The 16,873-nt window shown below is 40.3% G+C and overlaps 1 protein-coding gene across 3 annotated transcripts in view; it reads left to right on the top strand.

Annotated features, from left to right (window-relative positions):
* Positions 1–16,873, top strand: part of DIAPH2 (diaphanous related formin 2) — an 837,317-nt gene that overhangs the window by 477,399 nt on the left and 343,045 nt on the right. The window lies entirely within an intron of this gene.

The raw sequence follows: 16,873 nt of genomic DNA, 5'->3' as shown, positions 1-16,873 counted from the left end.
CTTTCTGTAAATACCTTGCATGTAACTCTATGAAAAAATATCCTGTAAAACAAGTATTTGGTACAGTGAGTTTGTCAGGTCTGAAGTGAGAGTTCTTTGCAAGGAACAGGGAACCCTTTGAAAAGGAACCTCTGAGTATGTCAACACAGCATTGTAAGCCTGCGGTTAATGGGACTCATGTCAGGGAACCCTGGGGCTTGAGTGTTTACACTGCATTTTTACCCTAGGTTAAGGATTTTCTGTCCAGTGCTCAAACCTAGGGCTCTGGCGTCCACACTGCAGTGCACAGACCTGAGTCAAAGTAACCCTATCCCGGAGTGCCTAGTTTCCCCCCCTCCCCCAGTGTTGACAGTCTATTCTTAGAAATGTGTTGCGCTGTGGAAAACTCTACTGCTCACCCTGTTTCCTAACTGTGACTGTGCTATTGATGGGACTCAGGTGCCCATAAGGAGCACATGAGTACATAAACTGCATGATTAGCTCCTTTGGTGGCTGTCTCAGTAGAATGACTGCAGTTTGAGAAGGCTTTGTACTGAAGTACCATCTAATCTGCAAATTGGGTTCTCCACCTCTGGGCGGAGTCACATTGGCAGGAAAATGCCCATGTGCACCTGTACTGAGGATAATTAGCACATCAGTTTCCAGGGCTGTCAAACTATTACAATGAAACTTTGCAATTCTTAACTTTTAAATGGGATGTTCAATGAGGGGGTTTTGTTTGTTTGTTTCTTTTATTTATTTAATTTTGTCTGTTTTTTTCAGAGGAAAAACACACACACACACACCCTGGCTGCTGCCGACTGTGGAGCAGTGAAGTGCCTCCCCAGGGTTTGGGGGTGCACCTCCCAGGGATTCCTTGTCCCTGCCCCTGCCACACCCCAGGAGGCAGGGATAAAGGATCCTCAGGAGGCTATGGGAAAGTTTGGGGGCTGGCTCCCACTCGCTGCCTTCACAGTGCACGCTGCCCGGGCACCTCCACGCGCACAACCCCAGAGAGGGCAATGGGGACCAGAGAGTGGAGCAGGGACCAAGCGGATGCCCTGTAGGAAGGGGGAGCAGCCAGGATATTGGGGGATCATCTCTCCCCCAGCCATGCTGAGGTGGGAGCTCTGCCACTTACCTTCCCTGCAGGGCAGCTGCGTAGTCCCCACTGTGCTCTTTGACCTTTGCTCCCGGGCTCCCCTTCCCACCCTGGGCTTGCATGTGCTCTCTTTGCAAAAAAAGCTTCCTCTAATCCATCTCCATTGAGAACCCTGCAGGCTGTGTGATAGTGTGCTTGAAGACTGGTATTCAGCAGACAATAAGTTAACACTGATCTGAACTGCTGCCGTTTCCAAAGGGAGGTGTCACTTCCATTTGCATTAGACTGCACTACAGATTGTTGGCAGAAAGAGGACGAGGACTAAGGAAGTTGCCCCAAGGAACTCTGGGATACATCTGGAGGACTTCTCAACCCAAGCCAAGCTGGGGCTGTGTGTACACAAGAAAGCCATAGGGCTCGGACCCTACATCCCAGCTTAACCCTGGCTCAGATCCTCCAATCATGCAGGGTCCTGGGACCCTAAGCTCAAGCTCTAGGTCAGCACAACTGATGTGCAGACAGAAGCAGGGTTGGGCTTGAGCCCAGGCTTGTATTGTTGTGTAGATGTACCATCTGTGTCACAAAGACCCAGGGTTGAATCCCTGTTCTGGTGCAAGCACTTGAACCCAGCTCTCTCACATCAGAGGAGAGTGTCCTAGCCACCAAGCTATAGGGTATTCTGGGGTGGGTCCCTCACTTCCTTATGGTAATAGACTCAAAGGTCCAATCTATTTCACTTAACAAAGAGAAGGTGAGGGAGTGTCTTGATTACAGTCTATAATTATATTTAAGAATGGGCTCTTCAATCTAGCACAGAAAGGCATGTTACAGTCCAATGACTGAAAGTTGAAACTAGACCAATTCAGATGGGAAATAGCGTACTAGCTAGTGTGAGCCCTGCTACCACAAACCAGCCTACTAAGGATGGGAAACTCAGTCCCAGCTGCAGTACAGACATGCCCCAATTTTCTAGCTGGGGGAACATGTTATTATTTATACGAAGTGGAACAGATGAGATTAAGAGATATCCATCACAGAATACCCTTTAGCCTAGTGGTTATGACAATCACCTACACTGTGGGAGGCCCATGTTCAAATTCTTGCTCTGAATAAGCACGTCCTGGATGAGTGCCCTAACTACTGGGTATAAAGTCAGTACTGCCACTACCCGCTCCTCAAGAATGGTGGCTGAGTCCTCTTGTGGATTTATCAACTTCACCCCTCTCCTCCTCCCTCCCCCACCCCCCAAAAAGCAAAAACGCCAAACAGCTATTTGGTGAATTCAGCTTGAATTCACAAATAAACTTCAGGTAACCTGAAGCTGCATTGTAAACAAATCAGCTATTTCCCTGAAAAAATTCACCTAACTCTTCTAATAACTCCACCTTTGATTGTGCCTGGTCCATGGGACGTCAGGTTCTACAATCAAGTTCCAGATAAAATATAGCAATTTAAAACACTGGCTTTTTAAAGGTACTTACTAGTGTTGTTGGAAAGACAATCACCTTGCTTCATTTTTATTTATTTATTTATTTTTAGTAACAGTGTTCCCAATAATGCCAACTTGGATATCCACCAGCATTAGTACGCTATATTTAAACACCTGTGATTAATTCATATTACTGTAGTGTGTGTGTGTGTGTGTGTGTAAAAATTGTATTTTGCTTTTCCATAGCATACAAGTTTAAATAAAAATCGATCATATATTGGCAGTAAAACATCCTGCCTCTCAGATACGAATTTTTTAAATCAACTATAAATTGATAACAGTGAGGAACAACCATATTTTAAAGGTCTGATTGTTTACGCAACATTGCTTGCCATAGTATAGGAGGACATTCAATTGCTTTAGTATGCTTTTTGTTGAAATAGTGTGGGTGTGTTGCAAAGATTTACAGCTGCATGAAACAGTTTACAAATTTGTTTTCTTAGCTGATTAACAAAATGATGTTTGGAATCTAATGCTGACATCAGATTAAAAAACAGAGATGCCATTATAAAATGATTGCATGCTGGAAATATAGGAAATTGTCCCTTAGGCAAAGAAACATTTGGAAGTTTCCTTCTGCTTCGTTCTACAATAATATGCTGATATGGAAGGAAATAATTGCCTCTAAAGCTTGACCATATAGTCATAACATTCTTAATTTAAGGGTCATGATTTTCACAGGTGTAGACATCCACAACTCTTCCTGTCTTAAATAAGAGATATAGGTGCTCATCCTTTCCAAACATCAGGCTCATTGGATGGAAGGGCTTTTTCAATTTACATTTAGCTCTATGGATTTATTGTGGTAAAGAAGCAGTTAGTTCCTTCTTTTTTTCTCGTTCTTTGAGCTGTTGTAATATGTTTACTACTTAAGAGAGTTTTCTGGCATATGACTATGTAACAGAGCCCTAAACATTTTGAATGGAGATGTGGTCCCCTTTGGAAATCTTAGACATAGTCGGCTGACCCCAAGGGGTCTGCGGACCACAGATTGAAAACCAGTGTTCTATGGTAACGACAACCTTTTGTGGACCCCTTAAACATAGTCTGCAGATCCCCCAGAGGGTTGAGAACCACCCTATATAATGTTATGTCACAGACAATGGGCCATTTTGACTACTTCTCCATGAACTACAAAGGAGAAAAAAGCAGCAGCAATTCAACTCAACTTCTCCCAAAACTATCTGAGGGAGACATCATTCCCCACTTCTTGCCCTGCACTTCCACTGCCATCTTTGCAACTAAGCCAATGGAAGTTTCTCCAGACAAGTACCATGTAGTAGCGGCTCTGTGGGTTTGGGGAGGAGTGACTAGCTAATGAAGGTGAAGCTGTGAACAGCTTCTTCATGTGACATTGTGATCTATGAAGCTTGTGAAATCTCTGTAGGGATTTAAAGCTGCTCCTTTCAGTATTAAGTCACAATTACTTTTAGAGTCCTTGGGTATGCCAGAAGCAATAGCAAGGAGCTGATGGCTGTCTTGTACCATCCTGCAAGTATGGAAAGAGGCTTGTGAAGCTGTTAAGAGGGGCTAGCCTGTTGAATGAGTGCTACAAAATCCATGACATTTCTTTTGAGCTCTGGTGAGGACTATGTGACAAAATGATGCTCTTGGCCACTGCCACAGACTCAAAATTTCCCCTCCGGGGGTGTGTGTGTGTCAGCAATTCTTTAATGAGTCATTCCAAGCTCCCCAAGTGGTTGTTTCCCCAGGAAAAGGATATTTAGACTGTTTCAAATTTTCTGAGTAAATTTAGGAGTGATATTATTTACTTTATAAGTATTACTGTGTGTTCAAATATTGTAAGGGACATCCAGAGCATGAGATAGACAGTCCTAATATATGTATGTTTTAAACATTTAAAGAAATATCAGCTGTTCTGTCCTTGATTCTAGATGCTGTAGATACAAATATAAAATATCAGCACATAAAAAACAAACCAGTGACTTCTTCAGCAATCCTAAGTATCTGCACGTGTCTTCTCAGCCCAGAGGCAAGGGACCTGGTGATTTGACCCCTTTCTGCCTTGGCAGCAAACTACAGTAACTCCTTGACTTACTACCTGATGGAAAGAAAGAGTGGATCTCCCAGTCCTTCCTTATTTCCACTACTTTCAATCAGCTACAAATTATTTTCCCATGCTCCAGTACTTGTGCATCTCATCATATTTTCTACAGATAATCTTTTAGAACTGATGCATGTGAGCACTATACTAAATGGTTCTTAGAACATGAGCCTGGTGATCGGGGTTTTGTGCATGTGTAGGGGGATGGGTATTTGGCTGAATTTCAAGTGAATTCTCCCTTCATTGAGATGAGTTTATTAAATAGGTTTAAAATTGTATTTATTTTGCTTTTTCTAGAAGTTGAATTTTAAATGTTTTAAGTAAGGAGAGGAAGTCTAAAGTATCTTTCAAAATTTCAAAATGGATCCTAATTTTTAATAGAAAGTCATGAGTGGAAATACTTTGCATATTCTTTTTCTGCTCCTTCTTTTCCATTCATCTATTTTTTTCAATGGAACAAGAAAATCTACTTTTGTCACTTTATGGCCGCTATAGAATGTTGTTGAGTTTTTTAACACAGTTTCAGTTATAGTATCAGTGTAGTGGTGACCTGTTGTCATACCTTGCACGTGCATCCGAGCAAATGAGGAGACCGCAGCAGGGAGCAGAATGAAGGAGCAATAGGTCTATGGGGCAGTCCTTTTTACTTTGCTTTCTTCATGCACAGCAATATCATGAAAAAAACATACACCTACACATACATGTAAGGCTAGAATTCCAAATCAGAGTTTAAATAACAATCATAACATTCTTTAGTTTTTTCCCTTGTATTTGAAGCTACCAAAATATCTCAATAAAATAACTGCTAAATGTTGGTTTTGGCTTATTTTGCATATATCATGCAGAAGATTTTGCAATTACCGTAACTATTGTAAGTATGGGTTTTTTGGTGAGATTGTGTAACTGTTTCTGTATGTTCAGGCTGTCATCTTGATTTATTAATCATGTTTATAGTTCATTTTTAAACCACGGTGAACACTTTTAAAAGAGCCAGAATAAAACTGTATTTTTGAGAATGTAATTTCTTATCAGTTGTCTTTAGGGATCAATTGCTTAACGACTACCAACAAGCAGTTATTTTACTCTTATCAACTCAGACATCAAGTTATGTTAATCAAGGCTACCTATTTTCTGTTCAGCCACAGTGTATGTGCTTTCCCTTACTACTTTATAAGTGCAACATCTTAGAAAATCTTAGCTCACTGGTGTAGCTTAAGAAATCAACATCACAGTAACATAAATCCTGATCCCACGTGATAGCGCATATGTTTTTTTGGCTTCATGTTATTCAACAAGACCTTTAAAAATGCATTGATCTGCTGTCCTTATCACCCCTTCTAATCATCTTAATTACGTTTTGTAGCTATTGATGATTCCTCTAACTTCAATGTCAAAATATAATTGTACACCATAAAAAGCTTCTCAAAAGCAACACCACCTAGTTAAGGGAGTACTGTAGGACTTATGAAGTAGTATAAGGATCTACCCAAAGGAATAACAAATTTAAAATATTTACAGGGGATTGGAGCCTGTCTGTTATGGGACATTATATAACTGTAAAATGCGCAGTGTTTGCTTGAAACATCTCATCCTATTAGCAAATGATGATCCTTTTGGAAAAGGATTATGTAAATTCTGTTGACTTATTGGGGGTATATAGATATAGGGAATGTGGCTCTTGGATGAAAGAGGACCTAAGGTTTGGATTAAACAGTCCTAAGGTACGACTCCTAGCAACAGCTAAGCCTGAGGAGAATGCTGAACAAAAGATACCCCAGGAGAGGGGTGAGCTTTTATTGATATGCAGTTTGCAGGCTTTATTATATTAGGTACAAACACACAAATACACAGTAAATCTTGTAAAAAATATTATTATGGTTCAGTTGTTGGGCCAGAAATATAAGTAAGAAAAAAGTGTGCCTCTGGACAAAATCCAGGTGGAAGATTGAGCTGAAGGAGTTACTTGTGCCTGCATGAATGTCTAGAACCTACTCTAAACATGGCCATAAACTCTTCCTTATCCCATATGGAAGCAAGCACCAACATCTGTTGTGCAACAGGCTACCTGAAGAGCTAGCTCAACAGGTGAATTTTAGCTGTTCCATACCTATTTATGCTAGAGACCACATTGAGTGCAGTTCCAAAGTTCTGAATGAAGTCACAGTTCCCAGGGCAGGTCTTTAGCTGTCTCCCATTTTGTTGGCAGTTTTACTGCCCCATAACTTCCTATGACTCTCAGCCTCCTCATAGGGTTTATTCCAGTTTCGAAGCTTTGGCAGCTGAACTGGCCAAAATAAATAGTGTGACTGAAGTTCAACATTCCTATTTTTTCCCAGCCATTCCTTGTTATTTCTTTGTTTTATGAGACCAACAAAACAGTGACACAGCTGTGATTCTTTCGCTCTTACTAATGCCCCTGTATTTAGATGCCCTGCTTCATATCCATCTTTTTTCAAGGTTAGTTTAAACCAATGTTTCCCAAACTTGAAAATCCCCCCGCCCTCCACCCACCGCCACACACATTTCAAGAAAAAGAAACTAAATGCACAAGACCTTTGCCCCTAGCCCCTGCTACTCAACAATCTGTTGTTTAAGGTCAATCTGTATTAATGTATACATCTTCCACAGACCCCCAACTTGTCTTTTGCACCCTCCTCACCAGTTTGGAAGATGGTGGTATCCAAGGGACACACTGTCATCTAGTGGACAGAGCACTGGACTGAGACCTGGGCTCTATTTCCAGCTCCATCACTGGTCTGCTGCGTGACCTTGGGGAGTCACTTCACCTCCCTGTTTCTCAGTTTTTACATCTCTGATGAGATCTAATGATGAAAAGCGCTATATAAGAGCGATGTGGTATTATTATTATTATTTATTAATGTATTAATTATATTTTCATACAGTATTTCCTTTCTGTTCTTACATGCTTGGATGAGCAGTGAAATAGGGAATGATATTGACATTTGAAATATCATTGACAGCTGACTGAGCACCCATTGAAGTGAATGGGGCAGGGCTCACCAGAGACCTATCCTTTTAGGCATTCTGTGAACATATGCAGATCTCTGTACTGGGTTACACTTCGTATTTTGAAGGTTTTCTTCATAACCGTAATAGCCAGAGACCTCTGAAGAATCCGCAAATGAGATGTTTGTCTGTGTGAGCCCCTACAACCATAACTAGGGCCCTACCAGTTTCACAGTCCATTTTTGTCAATTTCACAGTCATAGGGTTTTAAAAATCGTAAATTTCATGATATCAGATATTTAATCTGAAATTCCATGGTATTGTAACTGTAGGGGTCCTGACTCTAAAGGAGGTGGTGGTGGTGGGGGTCACAGGGTTATTGTAGGGGGGTCGTGGTATTGCCACCCTTATTTCTGCGCTGCTGCTGGTGGCAGTGCTGCCTTCAGGGCTGAGTGGCTGGAGAGCGGTGGAGGTTGGCCAGGAGCCCAGCTTTGCAGGCAGTGCTGCTACCAGCAGAAGCGCAGAAGTAAGGATGGCATGGTATGGTATTGCCATCCTTACTTTTCTGCTGTTGCCTTCAGAGCTGGACCTTCGGTTAGCAGCTGCCACTCTCTGTGTGCCCAGCTCTGAAGGAAACAACGCAGAAGTAAGGGTGGCATGGTATAGTATTGTCACCTTTACTTCTGTGCTGCTATTGGCAGGGTGCTGCCTTCAGAGCTGGGTTCCTGGCCAACAGCTCTGGCAGTGCAGAAGTAAGTTTGGCAATACCGTGACACCCCCGCCTACCCTCCCCCAATAATCTTGCAGCTCCCCCATAACCCCTTTTTGTGTCGGGACCCCCAGTTTGAGAAATGCTGGTCTTCCCCATGAGGTCTGTATAGTAGAGGAGTAAAAGTACACAAAAGACCAGATTTCATGGGGGAGACCAGATTTCATGGTCCCTGACATGTTGTTTGTGGCTGTGAATTTGGTAGGGCCCATACCATAACCACACACTTTCTATTTGAGAAACACTGATTTTTAGCCACTGTGACAAAGCTCTGTCCTTGCCTCCGTGGGCCCCGCATTTCCTGGTGGATTTCACTAGCCTCAGAGGCTCACTGTGACCCTCCATGTAACCCTTCTTTCTCTAGAGACAAGGGTCACAGTCTACTGAGCCATTTTCATCATAAGCCAGCAAGGGAGGTGAGGAGAAGTTATCCTTCCTTGTGCCTGATATGGTGTGTACTACTCAGCCTCGCCAACAACGCAACTTCCTTCCACAGCTCCTGATGTGCACACCCACCTGACTGACTGGGAGGCTTTTAACTAGTTTCAGCCAGAGCCTGATTGGCTTCAGGTGTCCCAATCAACCTAGCATTCTCCCTGCCTTCTGGAAAGTTCTTAATTGGCCAGGTGTCTTAATTGACCTGGAGCTACTTCCATTTCACTTAACCTGGTACGAGGGATTTGTTTAGCCTGGAGCTAATATATTTTTCTCCCACTACTTTTCTATAGCCATCTGGCCTTGCCCTGTCACACCACTTTAGCACAAGCTGTGGCAAAAATGGATCATCATGAGCAGTATACAATATCTGCTACCTTGAGAATGTAATTGATTTATCCTTTTGTCATTTCCATCACAAAATATATTTATACACTTCATAGGGAGTTTTTTGTGGGTTTTTTTTATTTTCTATTACTAATGGTAGCCGATAAAAGATTCATACTGCTGTAGAGAGATTAGTGATTTTTTTTATTTCTTTGTATTCTGCAGTCACACGCTTGAGCGGGGAAGACATACACACCCAAATATAGTATATTATTACTATATAAGTAGATTTCCTTTTGCCATATATAATAACAATATTGTGAGAAACAAAACAAAAAGTGTTTTAAGTACTTAAGTGTACAGGCATCTGAATGTGCTTTGGGTAAGATGATAATTTTATATTATAGCACAGCAAATCATAATAAAACACTCCAGGTGCATTGTCAATCATTGTCTTAGGTATTTGTTCATTTGCAAGTGTAAAGATTTAAAACATTCTTGAGAGGAGTTTGTGTAATCTGATTTTCTCCTCCTCATCATCCTACTCCCAACCAAATGAAAAAGTCCCTAAATATTGCTGTGGGTGAAGCTGTTCTTTGTACAAAGAAAAGCTGCAGTGTTTTCCACCCCATACAGTTTAAATTGCTGAAGAAGACTTTACCAAACCTAGAATCATAGAATCATAGAATATCAGGGTTGGAAGAGACCTCAGGAGGTCATCTAGTCCAACCCCCTGCTCAAAAGCAGGACCCATACCCAATTAAATCATCCCAGACAGGGTTTTGTCAAGCCTGACCTTAAAAACTTCTAAGGAAGGAGGTTCCACCACCTCCCTAGGCAATGCATTCCAGTGTTTCACCACCCTCCTAGTGAAAAAGTTTCTCCTAATATCCAACCTAAACCTCCCCCACTGCAACTTGAGACCATTACTCCTTGTCCTGTCTTCTTCCACCACTGAGAAAAGTCTAGAACCATCCTCTCTGGAACTACCTCTCAGGTAGTTGAAAGCAGCTATCAAATTCCCCCTCATTCTTCTCTTCTGCAGACTAAACAATCCCAGTTCCCTCAGCCTCTCCTCATAACTCATGTGTTCCAAACCCCTAATCATTTTTGTTGCCCTTCGCTGGACTCTCTCCAATTTATCCACATCCTTCTTGTAGCGTGGGGCCCAAAACTGGACACAGTACTCCAGATGAGGCCTCACCAATGTCAAATAGAGGGGGACGATCACGTCCCTCGATCTGCTCGCTGTGCCCCTACTTATACATCCCAAAATGCCATTGGCCTTCTTGGCAACAAGGGCACACTGCTGACTCATATCCAGCTTCTCGTCCACTGTCACCCCTAGGTCCTTTTCCGCAGAACTGCTGCCTAGCCATTCGGTCCCTAGTCTGTAGCTGTGCATTGGGTTCTTCCGTCCTAAGTGCAGGACCCTGCACTTATCCTTATTGAACCTCATCAGATTTCTTTTGGCCCAATCCTCCAATTTGTCTAGGTCCCTCTGAATCCTATCACTGCCCTGGCACATTGGTGGAAATGAAATAGATTGTGCTTTCTGGCATGTTAAATTTAGTGCCTGCATCTATGAGTGTTCTTTCCATAATAGCATCTGAAGATTGGCATTTTCTGTCATATTCAAAAGCTAACATCATACTGTATGGTGACTTCCATCATTCTTTCAGGTTTCAGAGTTGTAGCCATGTTAGTCTGTATCAGCAAAAACAACGAGGAGTACTTGTGGCATCTTAGAGACTAGCAATTTTATTTGGTTTATAATAGTGGGTTTTAGCCCACGAAAGCTTATGCCCAAATAAATTTGTTAGTCTCTAAGGTGCCACAAGTACTCCTCATTGCTTTTATCATTCTTTCAGTTTCCACAACTTGTAATGTTGAAATTTCTGAAACTACCTTAAAGCCCTTGTGAATGCCTTAAACACAAGAACATTAGGCAGGGCCAGATTCAAGAATTTTGGGGCACTGTGCACTCCAACAATTGCCCCACTCCCCACCTTCCATAACTTGGGGGTGGGAGGTAGGTGGGAAGTCCTTGGGATTGGAAAGTGAGCCCACCCTGCAACTCACCCCACAGCAGCGCCTGTCCCTCAGGGCTGCCCCAGCTCCTCGCTCCGGCCCATTGACTCTGGCCACAGTATTCAGGCTGTGCAATTTCCCACTCCACCCCTTCCTAGACCTGGGTTGGAGGGTTTTTTTTATTTGCTGGAGGAGGGGCCTGGTAGTTTCTCCCCACCATCAAGTTGGGGGCCCTGTGCAAGTGCACCTAGTGCAGTCCACATTGGTTATTCCAGGCCTGGCATTAGATAACTACATTTTTTGAGTAATGCTTATAAATGTACATGTATAACCACATTGACAGCCGCTCATGCCCCATTCAGATCAGTAATTCATGGTGTCTTGTCCCTCACACACACACACCCCATCAAAATGTCTTACTGTTCTGCTCTCTTAATTAGGGGACAGTGGAGAAGAAAGTTAGGGAGAATTTCAGTCTATGAAAGCAAATTTTCATTCATATTTTGTTGTTGGCAAATTCCAAAATAGAATTGCTAAGATACAGCAAACAAACAGCTTTTGATATAATTTGATTGGTCTAATATTCCTGAGGATTAAATTTTATTATATATGACTTTATGGAATCTAGACCGTACTCAGCACAACTGTTTGCAGTGTTATCATTAACTAATCTTTATACTGAGATCTTTAAAAAGATGCCAAATATTTAAGCAATATTAAAGGATAAAAATGGTTAAGAGACCCTTGAATCTTGAGCTAAACTTAATACAAATCACATTGTTTTACTGATTTCTCTGTTTGTAATCCACGATGCACAATGGGGTGCAGATTCATGAATGGGGGTTCTAGGTACTATGACAATACAAATAATAATTTATAATCAACATTGCAATATTTGGTAGTTATCACTTTACTTTGGTGTCTCTCTCTCATTAAAAACTGTCATGGGGCAGCTAATTCGTGAGTCAGCTGAGAAACACAGTTTGGTATGAAAGAAATACATTTGATATCATCCCTGCTAAATTATAGATCTATTTCATATAGTATTGAATTTTTATCACCTAAACAAGTCCTGAGATCCTGAGTCAGCTGCAAAATGCAGTAGTTCTACTGGGCTTTGCAATGTGTTTCTGGTTTCCATTAAGGTAGTTACAAAGAGGTACTATATTCCACTGTAAAATATATAATGGATGGGATGTCTGTGCTTCAGTGGTACTCTGTGTTATGTGCAACATACTGAATGAGGTTACAAATCAGGCTGCTGTCACTGGATACAGTTGTGTTCATATTGGAAGTATGGAACGTACAATATAATGTTCAGGGATTATGTGATCTTACTGTAACACCAATCGACCCCAGTCACTGGCGGGCAGAATCAAACCTGGGACCTGTAGAGCTTAGCGCATGAGCCTCTACTGCATGAGCTAAAAACCAACTGCTTGTTAGCTAAGGCTGTAGAGCAGACTCAGTCTCCCTCTCTAAGTGATCTCAGTGATACTAAATGGGACAGAACACCACACCCAGGAGGTGTGTGCATTACATTAGCTTCTTGTGTAACTATAATCATTGTTTCTTACCCATAGCTCTCACTCATCCGAAGAGCAAATGACCAGCTTGCTTGCTGTCTTGTGTTGGCTGGGTAATGGATTAGGTGGCCTGTTTGTTTATCTTTCATTTTTTTCTTTATGCATTCATTTTAAACATATAATTAACAGAATAAGTAAGTTCTTGTTTTTCATCTCAGCTACTTTTCATTTTCAGTCACTAAAAGCAATATTATTTATAATGGTAAAATAGTTTTTGTGCATTATGAATTTTAATATAACACATGAGCAACTATTGACAATTTCTTCATATTTAAACTAAGTCTAAAATTATTTCTTTGTTTATAGCTTAATATTAAAGTATTGAATGTGGGTCATAGAGACCAAAAGGTTCTTTTTTTAAAGAGACCTATTCTGACAGTTGTACAAATCGTGTAAATTATTTTGGTTTTGTTTCCCATTCTTTGTTTTTTTTCTTTGTTTTCCAGTCCTGACTGTCTTCTAATTTGTGTGAAATGTTAGGTGATCTAAAGGCTATTCAGAATTTTGAAGCAAGCCAATTATGTCTGCATCACTTAAATGGCTTTATAGCAATGAGCTATGGTGAGAGTGTCAGGTTTATGTGAATCATCTGAAGAACATTTCTTTCTCTGAAAAGACAATGGAGATTATTGTGTATGGCATGAATGTTGAGTATCTCACTGCAGTATAAGGATTATAGGATGGAGCTGGAGGACAATCTAGGTGGCCTTGATGTGCTTCTATTCAGCTAGGAAACACAAGATTGAGGCAGCTAAACCAACTCACTTAGCAATAGAAGTCTAAACCAGTTTTCAACTCCCTTTAATCCCTTGGGCTAATAGAGTTCTTTAAAAACAGAGTTAGGAGGAAACACCAATGTGAAAACGATGTATAACAGCCCCTTCTCCTTCTCTTGAATGCTGGCTTTAAATGATTCTGAAAGGTTGTCTACGATTCTTTACACCTCTGGGAGTACGGTTCTCACTTCAACAAATTGAAAAGACCAGAAAGCAGTTACCTTTCAAAAAGCATAGAAATTCTGAAACCATGAGAGAAGTAGCACATTGGAAGCTTGCCCGTATATATATGTGTTTTTCTTTCTCTATGTATAGTGTGTGGTTGTATAAATACACAGAAACGTGTGTGTGTGTGTGTGTGTGTATATATAGAATATAATGTAATGTGCATGTAGTATATACACACATAGTATGTGCGGACATTTGTATGTGTTTCCCTACATAGGGACTGAGACAAATCACAGTAGCAGAATGACTCTGTAGGGAGTGTTTTTTAGCAGCAGAGAAGGGGTGCAGAGAAAATGGAGACAGAGCTGGTTTGTTGCAGAGAAGAGCACTTCAATGACAGGTGAAAGTATCCTGTGTAAAAAGAAAAGGAGGACTTGTGGCACCTTAGAGACTAACAAATTTATTTGAGCATAAGCTTTCATGAGGTACAGCTCACCTCATCGGATGCATGCAGTGGAAAATACAGCGTGCAGGACAGTTGCAGCAGACAGGTCTCAAACTCCTGCCGAAGTGGGGGTTGGAGGTGGGGGTGTGCAATGTTTAAAGGCAAAATGAGGTAGTGTCTGTAAGACGGACTATAGCGTTATGCAGTACTAAGTTCCATTTTTCTAACAAGGTGGTTCTGAAATGAGCTATCACCAAATTGTCATTATTTTATTTTAAAGTACAAGAAACAGAATTCATACTTGTAGAGTAGATTTACGCATGAACAACACATAATCATAGATATTTTATTTCCAAAATAGAAGACCTGACATGTCTCCTTAATAAGCAATTCCAGCTCATGTATTCAATCATAAAACAAATTAGAGGAATTGTTTTTTAGTTCACTGTTTTATTAAAGAATGAACTTGAAAAAGATTCATTTGAAACTCATGACAATTTTTTCTAATGTTTTCTAAATATTTTTGCATCTAAACTGGCATCTAGTATTCCAGATTTCATCATGGTATGATGTAAATCTATTAAAAAGCAGGGTGCTTAAAAAATCTGCCTCAACTACAGTGTGGTTATTATTGTCTCTTTACTGATCTTTCATGAAATTTACTGAAGTGATGTTGCTTTTACTTTTAGCTGAGCTACCCAGGACATATAATGATAAAATTTCTGTCTTGTGAAGGACTTTCACTCAGAGATCATTGAGAAAAATGTACCTATTCAACTCTATATTCTCTTCATTTTTTATTGTTTTTTGAGTGAAACATGGTCTTCTATTAATCCACAGATTAGAGGTAAAGCATGATGGAACAGTGTAAACATATTTCCCTATTAAAAAGAAAAGGAGTACTTGTGGCACCTTAGAGACTAACCAATTTATTTGAGCATAAGCTTTCGTGAGCTACAGCTCACTTCATCGGATGCATATTCCCTATTAAAGTGTCTCAACTGTTTTGGAAGGATCACCAGGTGTAACACGGACATTATGGTTAGGTCTCTGTGCCCTCTTACTCTACTCATCCCCCTACTAATGCTGCTAACAAAGGTGACTATTGCCTTGATCAGTTGTGATCTTATTTTGTGGGTTTTGGTGGGGTTTTTTCCCCAAGTATGAGTATGTTTTCTGGGGCTAGACTGAGGTATAGACTATCAACATTCTGTCTTTTTGCCATACTTATTTGGCAAGTTTGAACTTTGGACTTGTTGGTGAATAATTCTGTGTCTCATTGGTCCATTTGGCTAACCAGTTCTACATACAACATTTCCTTTCAATAAATCATTAATATACATTTAAATCAATTTTATATTTTTGAAAAAGGAACTAGGTTTTTAAATTGTCAAAATATCTGAATTTGGGGATGGAAGAAAGCTGCTAGTAAGCATAAATTCCTTTTCAACATAAGGTCTGTGAAAGTGTGTGTTGTTGAGGATGGGTTCCCCCATATAAGTTTTGAATAAAGACTTAGGTCCCATGTAGTTTGTGATTTTTCTTTCACTGTTCATATCACTAAACATAGAATGTGTCAGTTTCTTCAGTTGGTATTTTACATGAAGGCATCTTGGTGTTCATTTGAAATTAAACAAACCTATGCAAGTCTGGTGTTAGCAAATATCCAGTGAAAGTGTGTGGAAAATATGTAAAGATAAACATAACTGAAATGCTATTTAATTGTATTAAAATATATTTAGCTTTAATAAAACCATACAAGTCAAGAAATTAGGACTCTATCACACTTCTAAATCAGCCCTGAGCCAAAATATTGTGCCTCTCTTTGAAAGACATAAGGTTATAGCTAAATAGTGAGCTAAGTTAATTGTCTCTGTAACCTAGTCCCAGCCCAGAACATGTGTATGGTTCCTTAATTCTTGGACCATTTCCAGGATGTAATTTTCCAGTATGTAATAGGCAAGGAGACCTATTCTGTGAAATCACTGTAAATGATGGTCTTAAGTACAATTACCTTCACATATTTCTGTTTCACTTAACATGTTGACTTGGTTTTAGGAGCTTAGGTGTTAATGTGTCTCCGTGAGCTCAAGAAAGGCTAAGATTGATGTTTATAGTACATATTTTGCCACTGTTTGTAATGTCTTGTCTTTCAGGCTGAGTGTGCAGTGGTTTCATTTCACTACATCGTACGCTAATGGTACACCCTTTCCAATGCAATTTGTCACAAGTTTTTGGTGCATGATATTTAAGTGAAATCTCCTTATCCTACTCTGCAATCACCATAATTTGTGTGAAATTAAAAAAAAAATCATAGTTCTTGTCATGGGTTGTTCTTTGTTTTGTTTTTCTTTTAACTCAGGCTTTTCCTGTTTCTAGATTTTGAAAGTTTTGTATTTGCCCTGTTACAGTTTTCCAGTTTAGGTTTTTGTTTGCTTGGTTTTTTTTGTTTTAATCTGTACGTATTTTTGAAATCTGTATTAAAAATACTGTATTATTCAGATAGCAATAAGACAATGATATATGAAATTAGCATTAGCCTTTGTAAGATGTGTAAGCATTTGTGGTGTCAAGAAGACTAGAAGCTAGTTCTGGATCATGATTGAGATCATGAGTTTCCCAAGTTCAACAGTTTCTATTCCACAGAGTGCCATTTTGTCCCAGATGATTGATAAAAGTCTCCTGCCTTATTCTGCATAGATTATGAAAAGGCTATCACTATCAAGAGCTTCCA

This window comes from Eretmochelys imbricata, chromosome 9, assembly GCF_965152235.1.
Source record: "Eretmochelys imbricata isolate rEreImb1 chromosome 9, rEreImb1.hap1, whole genome shotgun sequence".
Classification (NCBI taxonomy): domain Eukaryota; kingdom Metazoa; phylum Chordata; order Testudines; family Cheloniidae; genus Eretmochelys; species Eretmochelys imbricata.
The sequence above is the reverse complement of the archived record's forward strand: the minus strand, read 5'-3'. Positions and strand labels throughout refer to the sequence as shown.